The 13846-nt window shown below is 38.2% G+C and overlaps 1 protein-coding gene across 25 annotated transcripts in view; it reads left to right on the top strand.

Annotated features, from left to right (window-relative positions):
* Positions 1-13846, top strand: part of nrcamb (neuronal cell adhesion molecule b) — an 85725-nt gene that overhangs the window by 26220 nt on the left and 45659 nt on the right. For 17 of the 25 annotated variants that reach the window (XM_083546159.1, XM_083546152.1, XM_083546139.1 and 14 more), the window contains exon 2: positions 12583-12631. The gene's annotated coding sequence lies outside the window, so the exon portion shown is untranslated. Of the gene's footprint in view, positions 1-10038; positions 10198-12582; positions 12632-13846 lie in introns of those variants that run through there. The other 8 variants (XM_083546142.1, XM_083546147.1, XM_083546158.1 and 5 more) reach the window with 2 other exon arrangements.

Genomic DNA, 13846 nt, shown 5'->3' with positions numbered 1-13846 from the left:
TAAGGACTGGAACCTAGGCCTTTGAGAAAGCGAGGCTGAAGGTCAAGATAAAGACAGAAGAAGGAACCGGAAAAAAGTTCCGTGGACTGCACAGATATAACAGAAGAACTAAGCATGTGAATAGACACATTTGGTGTTTAGGAGAAAGACAGTTTCAGTTAGAGTCTATAACAGAAGCCATAGTGTGTGTTGAGGGTGGGTCCTTGGTGACAACTTCACTGGGGTTGGATTAGCATACAGAAAAAAGTTTGAGGTTTGAGAACTCAAAGACTGGCGAATTAGAGGACTGGATCTGTAGGTGGATCTGGAGCCATGTATATTGCAAATATGTTTGGATAGCAGAGTTAGAGTTGGAATAAAATCTAACCCTATACTTTACTGCCTGTAGGAAGACACCGCATTAGAAATGCTACAAACAGCTACAGTATTGCCCAATGGAATATTGTAACAATAAGTGTAGGAGCAAGTTTTATTTAGGGTTATTACAAGAATCATAACCCATGACTAAGGTCCAAACAGATACACAGTCGGTTATTAAAGGCATAGCGATGATTAAAATCCAGACAGACATCCAGGTCAATAGCACATACAAATTGTAGGAGTAAAAACCAGACCAGACATAGGAACTAAAAAACAGAAATGAAAAATAAGAAGAAAAAAATAAATCACAGTACATGTTGCCAAAAGGATAGTATAAGTATATATAAGTATAAGGCAAAATAAAGTCTACATAATACCTAACCTTCACATTTAAAGGCCTTCATACCCATCCTGAAATCCCTGAAGCTCCTCCTTTGTAAGTTTGGCTTTTGTGACTAATATAGGGGTCCATGGTCATATTTACAAAAGGACGGAGTGGCTGCAAGTTTCTATTCTTACTTAACCCGAAGACACACCTAATAGCTGTTTGAAGCATAATGTAGTTCAACAAGTAAAATCTGTTGTGTTTGGTTTTGATGAGAAACTGCAACAACGACCCCTTTTGTTGATGAGATTGAACGCTGCTTCACTTGTAAAGAATCAGCTCATCTACTTGTGGTGGCTGTACAGGAACTCCCAGGCTCACAGGAATAATGAGTTGTGTGGGTGAAATCCAGCTGCTATTGATCTCAAAGAAAGAGAGAAAAAAAGGTGAGGGGAAATGTTTATATTCAGACTCTGGGTGTGTTTGAATTTACTGTGAGTCTGCAGGTGTGCTTTCTGTCTCTGAAGGCATGTATAGGTTTGTGTATGTGTGTGTGTGTGTGTGTGTGTGTGTGTGTGTGTGTGTGTGTGTGTGTGTGTGTGTGTGTGTGTATGTGTATACTTTGTACATCCATACAAAGTATACACATACACACAACTCATTGCACAGTCATTTTTGCTACACCAACAAAAGCTGACCCTGTCACAGAGGATATACTTACAGTATGTGTGCGTATGTGTGTGTGTGTGTGTGTGTGTGTGTGTGTGTGTGTGTGTGTGTGTGTGTGTGTGTGATATGTGTGTGTATGGACCGCTGCAGAAATAACCAAACAGTCCACATATCCACTTGTTAGATTTGACATTGAGTAAGTGTAACTGGGTCGTTAATGATTCAGAGTCCCCCCACTTGAGGACATTTTGTTCTCACTCTTCTGCTGCCATGGGAATGGTGTGTTAGCGGCTATAAACATCTCGTTGCAAATGTATTTTCCAGTTCTCTCCCATGTGTCTTGCATCTGCAAGTACATTTTTGCCACTCTTTATAGTTGTTTGTGTCTTATGTGTGCATTAAGCTACTTTCATGATTAAAATTACCGGTGTATATATAATTGTTGTGATGAGATCATTAGTTTATGTATCGCAGTATATTTCACAATAACATATTTCGTATCGGTCTTTGTCATGACAGAAACACTGACATTTTGAGCCATTTATCATGTGGACAAATATAAATACCCATTCAAATTTTTATTTGTCACATATATAAGCATACAAAATACGACATGCAGTGAACTGCTTTTTGCCAATGGTTTGTGATTAGTGATGGGCCGTTCATTAACGATCAATTAATTTTTTTAAGGAGTCTTTAATGTGACTCAGGAGACAGTGTAGTCGTGATTCGTTGATTTTTTTCTGGACATGCATAAGCGAAGCATTGCAAAATCTCCGTAGGTTATGAACGAGTACATAGTAAACAGAACTGAGTAGTTCATCTCAGGAGTCCTCAGGTCCAATTTGTTCATTCTTTGATCATGTGACTTCCATAAACGCTACACAATTGAATAGATCAGGTTTTTGGTCCGAATCTTGACATTATTGTTTAAAAATGTCACACAATTCAATATATCCGTTTTTTGGTCAGAATCTTGATATTACTGTTAGAAAATATATGACTGAATGATATGAGAGGTGAGCTACTCATTCTGTTCATCCTAATTTGTCCTTAGCGGCATTGTCTTATTTTCATTATTGGATCAATAGTCAAAGTTTTTGTATATAGACGTGTGCAGGATTTTTTTTGTTGTTGAAAGAATGAATTAGGGTGTAGAGATATAGGAAAGTGTATATGATTTGTCTCAGCCTTGTTAATCTGACCCCCTTCTCCAAAGTGTTTTTCCTCCTCTGTAAGGCCTCCTGGCTCTTCCCAGTGTGCCCACAGTCATCTCTGTTTGCTTGCACACAGCTTCTCCGTGGTAAGGCTTATTAAATCACCCTCCTGTCAGACAGTTCTTTCAGGGGCTGAGGAGAATTGCACTGTGTGTTTGCCCCTTCACGTAAATCCAATAAAGATCATTCTGTTTGCACTAATCTTTGTCGTTCAATTCATGCGGACGCATAAATGAGCGCCTGCTTTGTGGCACGGAGGAAAACACTTTATTTAAAAAGCTCACGATGGCTCATGACTGATTTCTTTAGTACAAGGAAGCAATTAATAAAAAGAAAAAAACAGATCATGTTGCAACTCTTAATATATATATAACATAATAACCTGTCTGTTATAGATGTTGGAATAGAGTGTTGTGTTAGAATAATGATTAAGGTACTCAATAAAAGTGATCCACCCCCTTCTCATTTATCCTCCCATTTGCTAAACAGGTTAAATACGCAAAATTCAGAGATTACATATCCTCCATCACATTTTTAGGTAGTAATAATAATAATAATAATAATAATCATTTATTTTAATCTTAAAATATTAGTGTCAGCAATGTATGCTTAATTTGCCATTGCAAAAATACTAATTAAACTTAGATTAAGATGTTACCAATAAAAAGCTAACTGATAAAGCTGGCTGGTGTATTGCCAATAGCATATCTTACCCTTTTTTTTCAGGCTGAGCTAAAAAAAAAGTGCTGTCATTTAAAATTGTATACATCATTTGTAAGATTCATTTACACACATGCAGTATACTCAGTGAATTAAGAGATTTATTGATCCCCAGGTTTAAAGTTAAACGTCTTCTATTTCTAAGGCTAAAAAATGAATGGAACTGTAGAGCAATTCAGGCGCCAGGTGTTTTTACTTTCGTAATACTATTGAGTTGAAGAGTATACAAATGAAACATGAGACAAAATGGCAGACAAAACCTGAAATGGTACAAGAATTCTCTCCTTTTTAATGGAGACGAATAACAGTTGCTTTGTATAGTAGTCTCCCACACACCATGCTTTTACAGGCAAAGTTTTGGACCACTTGTCCAATTATGCATTTAGCACATAAATTATTGGAGAATAAGATTCTCCCGCTACAGCAGGGACAGATCAAAGAACGTGACTTAGGCCCTGAAGAGGCTCCGCATGCCATTGAAATCTCCCATTGCATTACCATCTGAATAAACATCTGACATTTTCTGGAATGGTACCAAGTTTCTGTTGCATTGGGCTGTTTGTAAACCACATAAAAGGCCCTGAAACCTACTCACTGATGTGGTGATATGTATATAATATTACTTACAGGTCCGGTTACAGTATATGAATATTCTCCTGTCATAATTGAGTGAACTAATAGGTAAGCTGGTGTTTTATTGCGTTGACTTGTCATAAGGCAATAATTTGTTTAGTGTTTTCCTACTATGATTCTTTTGGGATTTTCGGGTGAAATATTATACGAGTTGTCTTGAGGTCTTAACCCTATGAAAGAATATACTGTGGGTGGTAAAACAAGGCTGTAGACTACAAGGACATACAATCTATCTATCTTTCTCTCTCTCTCTCGCTCTCTTTCTCTCTCTCGCTGTCACTTAAATCCTCAGATTTGGTAAATGACCCACTTATAGCCATGGAAACCAGTATGACCCATTCTTCTTCTTTTTCTTTGTGTGTGTGCGCGTGTGTGTGTGTGTGTGTGTGTGTGTGTGTGTGTGTGTGTGTGTGTGTGTGTGTGGGTCTAACATCTATGTGTGTTAGTGAAGCAAAGAGGACAAGAGGGTGGGTAAACCTACTGTTTATATTTAAAAGGCAGGGTGAGCTTAGATGACCTTCCTTGAGATGTCAGTAGTAATTCCCTTACGAAACTTTTTACCAGTCACCAGGGTGTGTGTTCTAGGTGGTCCAACTGAGCACCGTATTTGTGTCACTATTTCCTGTGAGCCAAAATCTGCTCCAGTTTATTATAATATTTTTGAGCCAGAATTATTTTTACAGGAGGTACAAAGCTACGTATTATCCCCCTAAATCCCTTTTAAATTAACCTACATTATGCAGACTGCATCCCATTTTATAGCCAATTTGTGAGCTGGAACACTCCTATCAAACAGCAGTTGGCATGCAGGCATGGTATTGGTGTAATTTGGTTAAAAAAGGTTAATAGGTGGGCGTTCAAACGTGAATACACTGAAATGAATAGGCGTGTTTAATACGTACCAAAAGACTTTCGCTGATGCTGGGTAAATTAATGGACTGCTTTTGAGCAGACATCTGAAAAACTATGAGTAGGTCTCTTTAAATGGATATTAGCTATGTTTGCACAATCCATGAGTTGTTTGTATGCCGTGACAACCGGACAAAAAAACAGCAGACTGTGATGTTGTGACCAGAACTGCTTTTGTAGGCAATGAAGCCTGGGAGTAAAGCTAGTGAGAGATATGGCCCCCTCCATAGGCCACTCCAGCACACTTGAGAGCATTCAGACTCTTGTTCTGTCTCTCAGCCAATCAAAACCCTGGTCTATTTAGGAGGCTGAATAAGAGCCCACTATCAGAACAGCACCTCTGAACCAGAAAAAAATGTAGAGTACTCAAACACACACACACACACACACACACACACACACACACACACACACACACACACACACACACACACACACACACACACACACATACACACACAGTCATACACAAGGCAATGACACAATTTCAGCCCAGCACACTCCATCAATCTCACGTAATACCCTTCTCTCTCACACACACACACACACACACACACACACACACACACACACACACACACACATACACACACACATACAGTGTAACTGCATGTCATCCAGCCTTGTGTCTTTCTCAGTGTGTGAGTCACGGGAGGGGGAATGAACCTCAGCAGATCTTTGTGCTGCAATAATGACATCAGGCATGCTCAATCATTCCAAGTCTTTCCATGCACCCACTGTTCAATACCACACCCTTACCTCACACACTATCAATCATCTTACCACCATGGGTGTCAGATATGCAAGAAACATCAGAAATACTTTTTACCAAATTATTGTTTCGCAAATAAAAAGCGCGGCACTGAGGCTTAACGAGGCATGAGCCCGAGACTCCAGTGGGATCATTATTATACGATTAAATCTGGTTTATTTGTTTGTTTTGCGTGGGTAGTTGTCTGCAGTGTTCGCTGAACTGGTTTTCTATCACTGAATTGCAATCTGATAAATGCAATCAGTGGACCATAATTAGACAAACACAGCTGCTTAGCTTTGCTGTCATTGTGGTACGGTCTAGCGTCTGTACACCTGCGAGGAAATATGAAGGTATGCATGCAGTGTGCTGGTATTTTAGTTGTCCATCTGTGCTGGTCTTACATTAGTTGTTTTTTTTTTCCCCAGAAGATTAGGCAAAAAGCAATGTCGCTCTGAAGCCAGACCATCAGACATTTCGGTGTAACCATACTTGGGATGTACAGCACAAGTGGAAAAAGAGACAAAAAAATCTTCACGGGATCTGGTTATTTCGAGCTCTGCTCATTGTGCTAGTCCATGTACACTGTGCTTTGAACAGGATTATGTTACAGGTTTGTGCGCATTTGTAAAGGCCAGTATTATCCTGGGCCAGGCAGAAAGAATAGAGACACTTTCAAAGGGAAATCGCCCACTATTGTTGCTCCGTGCAACCATAGCTAACGGTCGTCAAAAGACTTTTTCAAATCGGTCCCCTTAACAGCAGCAATAATACCGTAGAGGAAGGAGTCTTCCCATAAAGCCTTCCCAAGCATATAATCACCAGGGCAGGATTCCCCACAACATCTGCTGTCTGTTTAGATATAGGCCGGGTCTGGCCAGTGGTGGCAAGTGGCAACCCCGGTGGGAAAGGAAGTCTGAATACTAGCCCAAGGCATTTCTTCTCACGTTAACAGCATGTGTCTTTTGGTGACTTTCACTGGCTTGTTACAATGATGATGGTATGGGTCGGTCCCTGAATGTGATGGAATTTACAGTAGACTTATTTGCATTTAAATAAACGCAACGTTTCTCTTTCAACAACACACCTTGATGAAGAATAGGTCAAGGAAAGTACGTTATTGGAGATAGCACTATTGGGAAACGTTTTAAAATTCTACATTATTCCAGGATTATTACAACAATACATGTTTATCTTTAATCTTTATGTTTCTGTTTTACACTGTTCTCACTGGGTCAGTACCAGTTCGAATAACTTCTTGGATCATATATTGTTTCTTATCTGTGTTACTAATTGTTTCACATATAATTGCAGCTATATACAGTTATAAGTACATTTTTAAGTAATAATTTCTCTTTGGGAAAAATGAAGTTGTTGGTCATTTTGTCAAGTCAAGTCAAGTTTATTTCTATAGCGCTTTTCACAGTGGACATTCTCTCAAAGCAGCTTTACAGAAATTAAGAGTTAAGGTGAACAATGTGTATTTATCCCTGGTGAGCAGCCGTGGCGACTGTGGCAAGGAAAAACTCCATTAGATGTTATGAGGAAGAAACCTTGAGAGGAACCAGACTCAAAGGGGGAACCCATCCTCATCTGGGTGATATCAAGAGTGTGATCATTAATCTTTAAACAATACAGAACACTGGAGAGTGAGAACTAACATGAGCACTGGAATGTAAGATTATGAGTAATGTTCTTTCTACAGTCTTATACAGTCATTTGAGGTTATGGAACCAGGAGCTACTGAGCAACTCATAAAATGGCTCAACATTTGCAATCATCATAGATCCAACACCAGTTTCCCCATGCCAAAGCCTTTAAACACTTAAAGATGTCCAATGTCCAAAATCCACATTAGGTGGAATCCAAATGGGGCTGGTACGTCTCTAGATGGTTCGGGATGTGTGCGGGGGGTCGCCATCTATTTCTTTAAAGGTCCACAATCTTCATGAGGTGGGACACGACTGGAGCTGGCGCAACCTCAGGATGCCTCGGGATGGGTAGAGAGAGAGAAGCAGTGGAGACTAATTAGCGTAGCTGCTGTTCATAACATTAACAAGCACAAGGTCATAATGTGCATGTGATCAGATGTACTGGAGCACAAGGTTATGATATGATGTGTGGTATGTGTAGAACTCGCTAAAAAGATAAATTTTTGATCTGCACTTAAACTGGGAGATTGTATCTGAGCTCTGAACACTGTCAGAAAGACTATTCCCTAGTTTAGGAGCTAAATGTGAGAATGTCCACCTTTAGTGGACTTTGCTATTCTAGGAACTACTAGAAGTTAAGAGTTTTGAGATCTCAGGGAGTGTGACGGATTGTAGCGTGTTAGAAGACTGGATAGATACATCCGAGCCAAACCATTTAGTGTTTTATAAGTAAGTAGCAGTAGTTTGTTGGCAATTTGAAACTAAATAGGTCGCCAGTGTAGAGATGATAAGATTGGAGTTAAATGGTTATATTTACTCGACCTTGTGAGAACTCTGGCTGCTGCATTTTGGACTAACTGTAATATTGTCAATCAGAAGACCTTACTCTATGAAAGAAAACAAGTCTAATACTTCATTACTGTACTTAAGTGGATTTTTCTGGTATCAGGATTTTACTTTACTCTTTATTTACACTATAACTTCTTTACACAAATATCTGTACTTTCTTCTTTCTACATTTTCAAATCAGGCTCGTTACTTTAGTTTTAGTCTATTTGTTGAAATGTCAATATTTTTCCCTCACATTGCGTGCCATTTTCAGCCCATCAACCTTCTTCCTGTCCTTGCGTGTCTAGACTATATTACAAAGATAACAATGAACAAGGCAGAAGGCAACAAGAAGTTTGGGGTTAACGTGGATGAGACTGAGGGAGTTAGTAAACATGACTGAGAACAGAGACATTCCTGATCACCTGATCATCATCTTTTCCTGGATACATTCATTAGGTAACAAAATTAGAAATTCGTTTTGTATTAATATATTATTAGGGGCCGTTAAAAAAGCCTAAATAAACCGTTAATGCAAATAAATTTTAACCGCACACATTTTTATTAGCGCACGATTACTGCAGCGCGCATTTCTGTTTGACCGTTTGTATTTAAAATCCAGTCCTGATGATTTATGTAATTGTAACCACCAAAATTAGTTTAAAACATTTACAAGAATATTTTGCCTTCATGCTCCATGTTGAGTTTGGTTTCACTAATAAACATACATTTGCATAAAGCATCCATATTTCTCCATGTCCATGTTGATTAGATCAGTGGTCCCCAATCCCCGGGCCGCAGACCGGCACTGGTCCGTAGGTCAGTTGGTACCGGGCCACACAGAAAGAATACATAACCTACATTATTTCCGTTTTATTTATTATCTGATTCTGAACGATTTTTTATTTTTTAAAGTTACCGGATTTTTTCCGCCACATCTGTCTATGACTCACTCTTGATGCATGTTAAGATGCTTCCCTCTGTCACATGTCTTACCTCCATCCGCTACCTTCTTAAGATGGGCTGCTCCGGCCGCTAACACATAATAGGTTATGTATCATAATATAATAATGTGTGGTGGATAAATACAACAAAATAAAAAGATACGACCGACATAAAAACTGGTCATATCATTTTATTTTGTTGTATTTATCCACCACACCTTAAAGGCCGGTACGTGAAAATATTGTCTGACATTAAACCGGTCCGTGGGGCAAAAAAGGTTGGGGACCACTGTGTGATTAAGTTGCGATTTATGTTAAGTTAACTCACGACAATCATGCAATTAATTGCGATTAAATATGAATATAAAAAAAATGATTGACAGCCCTAATATTAATATGATGTGAGGTCCAGTTACCAGTGTGACACTAAAACAGGTAGTAGTAATGGTTACTTTTTTACTTGAGTGCATGTCAGAGCTTAAACTTCTTTGCTTTAACTTGAGTAAAAAAGTTTAATCAGTACTTCAACTTTTACCAGAGTATTTTAAAACATGAGTATCTGTACTTCTACTTTAGTAAAGGATGTGTGTACTTTTGCCACCTCTGGTTTAGAAAGAAAGTCTGGATTGTGATAATGTGTGCCATCTGTATGTACACAACCTTGGAGTTACCCAATGTGAGGTACTTTTTAGTGTTTTTCCTGCTGTAATACACAACTCATCAAAGGCTCTTTATTAGGTAATTGGCACAGGGAAAATATTAAACTGTGTTGGACATTTTTTAGGTCTGGTACAGGACCAAAGTTAAGAATTGGGGGAAAAGGGAAAAAAATAAAAATAAAAATAAAAAAAATATATATATAGTAGTATTCGTTTATAGCGCATGGTTGACCAGAAATCTGTGTAATGCCTAAATTGAGGTATATAAAAACGTGCACTGAGTAAATACAATTGTTAAAAAAAAAGAAGGGAGGGTCGGGGGTGGTGCACCACCTGAATGGGAATGTGTGTGTGTGTGTGTGTGTGTGTGTGTGTGTGTGTGTGTGTGCGCGCGTGCCTGCATGCGACACTCTCTCCCTCTGTCTCTCACGCACTAAGTAACTGGCAGAGCAGAATGCAGCACTGAACTCACTAAACAGTTTCAGCTTCACTGTTGGATTAATAATGTGCAGGTAGCCGTGGAAAATAAGGTAAGATCTCCAATCACAAGCTTTTTCTTTATTACTCCTATTCTGTTTATTTGGATCTGTGTGCACTTTTGAAGATCTCCAACTTCTCATGTACCACTGTACAAACATCTACAGAGTGCTTTTGAGTTACTTTATTAGCAACTTTTTATACAAGAGCAATAATTAAGACTTCTTTTAATAACCCAGCGAATAATCTCATTTGTCTTTGTGTGGGATGCTGATGCGGGTTGTGTGCGGTTGTGCTGAGATTGTGTTTTTGATTGAGATTTAGTTTACCTTGTTACCTGTAACAGTTTGAATGTTTCTAATTATTCATGGTGACGTATTATCTCTTCATCCTGACAGTGTTGTGAGAAAGTTGCCTTAATCCTCTACCCACAAACTCACCTTCTATTCAGTTCGGTTCAATGCAGTTTTATTTGTGTGGCACTAACAATAGGATTTGTCCAAAAGCTGCTTGAAAGGACTGTGTGTAGTTTAAATGTTTAAATCGTTAAAAACATTTTTTTATTTTTTTATTTTAAATGTTTAAATCTTTTTAAAAAATTAAAAAGAGTTGAAAACTCCCTAAAACAACAGGAGGATGAAACCCAGCTGTCTCAGTTTTTAAACAAACTGAAGAAGAGAACACATCTTCTTCTAGTAGACTTTTTTGGAATCATAATTATTTGTTTTATTATTATTATTATTATTATTATTATTATTATTTTTATTTTTATTTTATTTTTTTTTACAAAGCATTCTCTACCTGGTTGCCATTTGTTTGTACACACACCAAAATTAATTTTTATTTTTATAGCGCTTTTAACAATGCACGTGGTTTGAGATAAAGTGATTATAAAGTTGTATAAAAGTGTGTCAAAGTTCACTGCCTACAAATTTGTTCCTTATAATTGTCAGATTATACCTAATGTTTTACACATTGGTTATAGTGACAAGGAAAAAGAGAGAGGGGCCACACCCAAAAGAGAAACCCATCCTCATCTGGATGGCAATAAATGTCCATTCATTACATGTCTATCATTGTTGAGGTGTACAGGTGCTTAAATACTTAAAAGAAAGTAAGTAAAACCAACTTAAAAAACAAACAAAACAAGGGTACATCACTTCTGTACATGATCAATTCATTTTAACATGTTAATATTGTGGTTGCCATGTAATTGCACATCCTCAACCTTGAGATCAATCAATTCTTCTGTTTTCAAAAGAAAGAAAACCCCAGAAATTCGATAAACTAAGTATTCAAAAGTTTTGAGAACTGTTTTACTAGAAAATCTCCAGCAACACCAGTGATATCAGAGTATATTTAAAAGTGAACAGAATTATAACTAGTTGATCTGAGGGAAGTCGGCCGGCAACTGTTGTCACAGCCTGTATAGTCGTATTAACTTAAGATGTCATACTCTACAGCCACATTAACACAATTTTACTGTTGCGTAGTCACCTTACTGCAAAGTCGTCAGAATTCCTTCTTTTCTCAGTAGAAAATGGACCATTAGAAATGAATCACATGCACAGTACTGCCTTCACTCTCATTGGTAGCTGCATCACTTTCTCTCGACTGTCTTTACTCCAAATGGTAGTCGCATAAATATTTGCAGAAAGTTTTTCTCTCACATCTAGCGGGCGCGAATGGTCGCTGTCATACGTGTCACCAAAAGTTGCTCTGACTAAATCTAATTACATTTCATCACTTTCTTACTGGGGTTTTGAGGACCAGATTGATCTCTTGTTGATTTCTGTTTGGGTTCTTCAAATAAGATACTGTATGAACACTTGATGTGCTACACCTTGTACCGCTTGGAGCAAGGCTTTATGATTACATCAGCAGTTTTTTGGTGGAAGAGTTTAAATAATTGTTATGAGAAATGCAATCTTTAAGTTATTCATGTGGATGGTATCCAGTATCATGCAGATCTGGAGGGTGAGCAGAGTCACAGCAGTAGAAACGTGTCAGGATCAGACACCAACATCATATGAGACAGCAGGAGAACACATACAGATCAGCATAGAGGGATACAGAAACAGAAAGAGAGAAAGAGAAAGTGATCAGATTATTATATATGCTCTTATCATACAATTGCTTCGAACTAGGCCTTCAGGCTACTTCATCTGGCTCCTCTACATCTTACATGATTTAGACAGGATGGATTTCTTCGACCATATCCTTCATTGCTCTTGTTGTTTGATGCTAAGTCATAGTTCAGACATTTTCATAATAGATATTTGAGTGTGAGTCATAACAGGGGATGAATCCTTTTACAGTAGCAGCTGCTCATCTATTTCACACTGTCACCAGGCCTGCATCTCGGGCACAGAGCTCATTTTTACGACAGTTCACTTAAGTTCATTTGTTCACTATATACTTTTTTCGTGTGATTTCAGGTGCTGTATTCACGCTCTGTTAAAGAGGAGAAGACAAAAGAGGAGAAAGGTGAGTTCTTGTCACATCCATTTCCTGTGATGTTGGTTTATATGGTAGTTGTTGTGTGTTTCTGTCATTTTGGGAAAATACGTTGGCTATTCGACATGTTTTTGAGACATCTTCTAATGTCATACTTGGCAAAAATCCTTTCCAGGTTCTGAATGGACTTCACTGGTTGACTGTTTCTGTACACGTAGAAGTGAGAATGTGTCGAGCTCCAGACTATTTGTTTTTACTGAGATTGTTGTGCGAGCCACATGGTAAACGTGCACTGTATGGGTGTTAACTGAGTGAGGTAGCGTGATTCTGCTTGCATTATTTACTTTATAGAACGTATTGATTAGCTGTTCTTTTATCTGCTTTGTGACCTTGCCTTGTTCAGACTGGTTTTTAAGCAGGAGAGTCAATAATAATGCAGCATTCACCGAATACCCATTTTGTACATCGGTAAAAAGTCAACAACCTACAGAGAAGACACAGTGAATGTCTGTATCCGATTCAGTTATTTCCTACCCCTAGGCTCAATGTCTTTGTTCAGTCCAGCATTCAGAATAAGAGCTTCTTTAGTCTCTGTTTGTTTAGCGGCTGACTTTTTCTTGGCGTCTTTTTTTAGTTGTGGCTTTGCGTCTCTTTGTGCATTGCTAACAACAGGGGGTGAGGATAGCACTTTTACTCTGATGTTGAATCTGCGTGACTGCTTACATTTTAATCAGTAATTGTGATAAGTATATGTGAACCCTTTAGAAACCCTACAATGTTGGCTGTAGGATGTTCACTGCTATGCTGGAAAATCTAAAAACTTTATCATATTTTTTGCTGGATGTTATTTATATGCTCTTTAAAAAAGGTGTGCTGACGTGCAGCATTTTTTATTGCATTTAAATCTGAAATATGTGCGGGTAATGTTAAAGATGGGAAATGCATACTTCTTTTTTTTTATTATTGGTAGGTTCGTCTCTGAGTTAGCCATGACTCCAAGAGTCTCATCCCACTTATCTTTGTTCAGTCTCTCCAAACAGGGATCTGGGAATATCAGTCACACAGACACCAGGAAGTGTACAAAAGATATCTAAAGTTTATTGACAGAGAAAATGCATATGTAGGCCTCTGTGATGACTTTGAGACCCTTGCGGTATATATCAGTACATGACAAATATTCACTTTAAAAAAAGTCTCACTGTTCTTGGTGCAAACGTTAGCGTCCATCATAAAGATATAACGGTC

This window comes from Silurus aristotelis (assembly GCF_946808225.1).
Source record: "Silurus aristotelis genome assembly, chromosome: 7".
Classification (NCBI taxonomy): domain Eukaryota; kingdom Metazoa; phylum Chordata; class Actinopteri; order Siluriformes; family Siluridae; genus Silurus; species Silurus aristotelis.
This window is presented reverse-complemented; position numbering and strand designations above follow the sequence as displayed.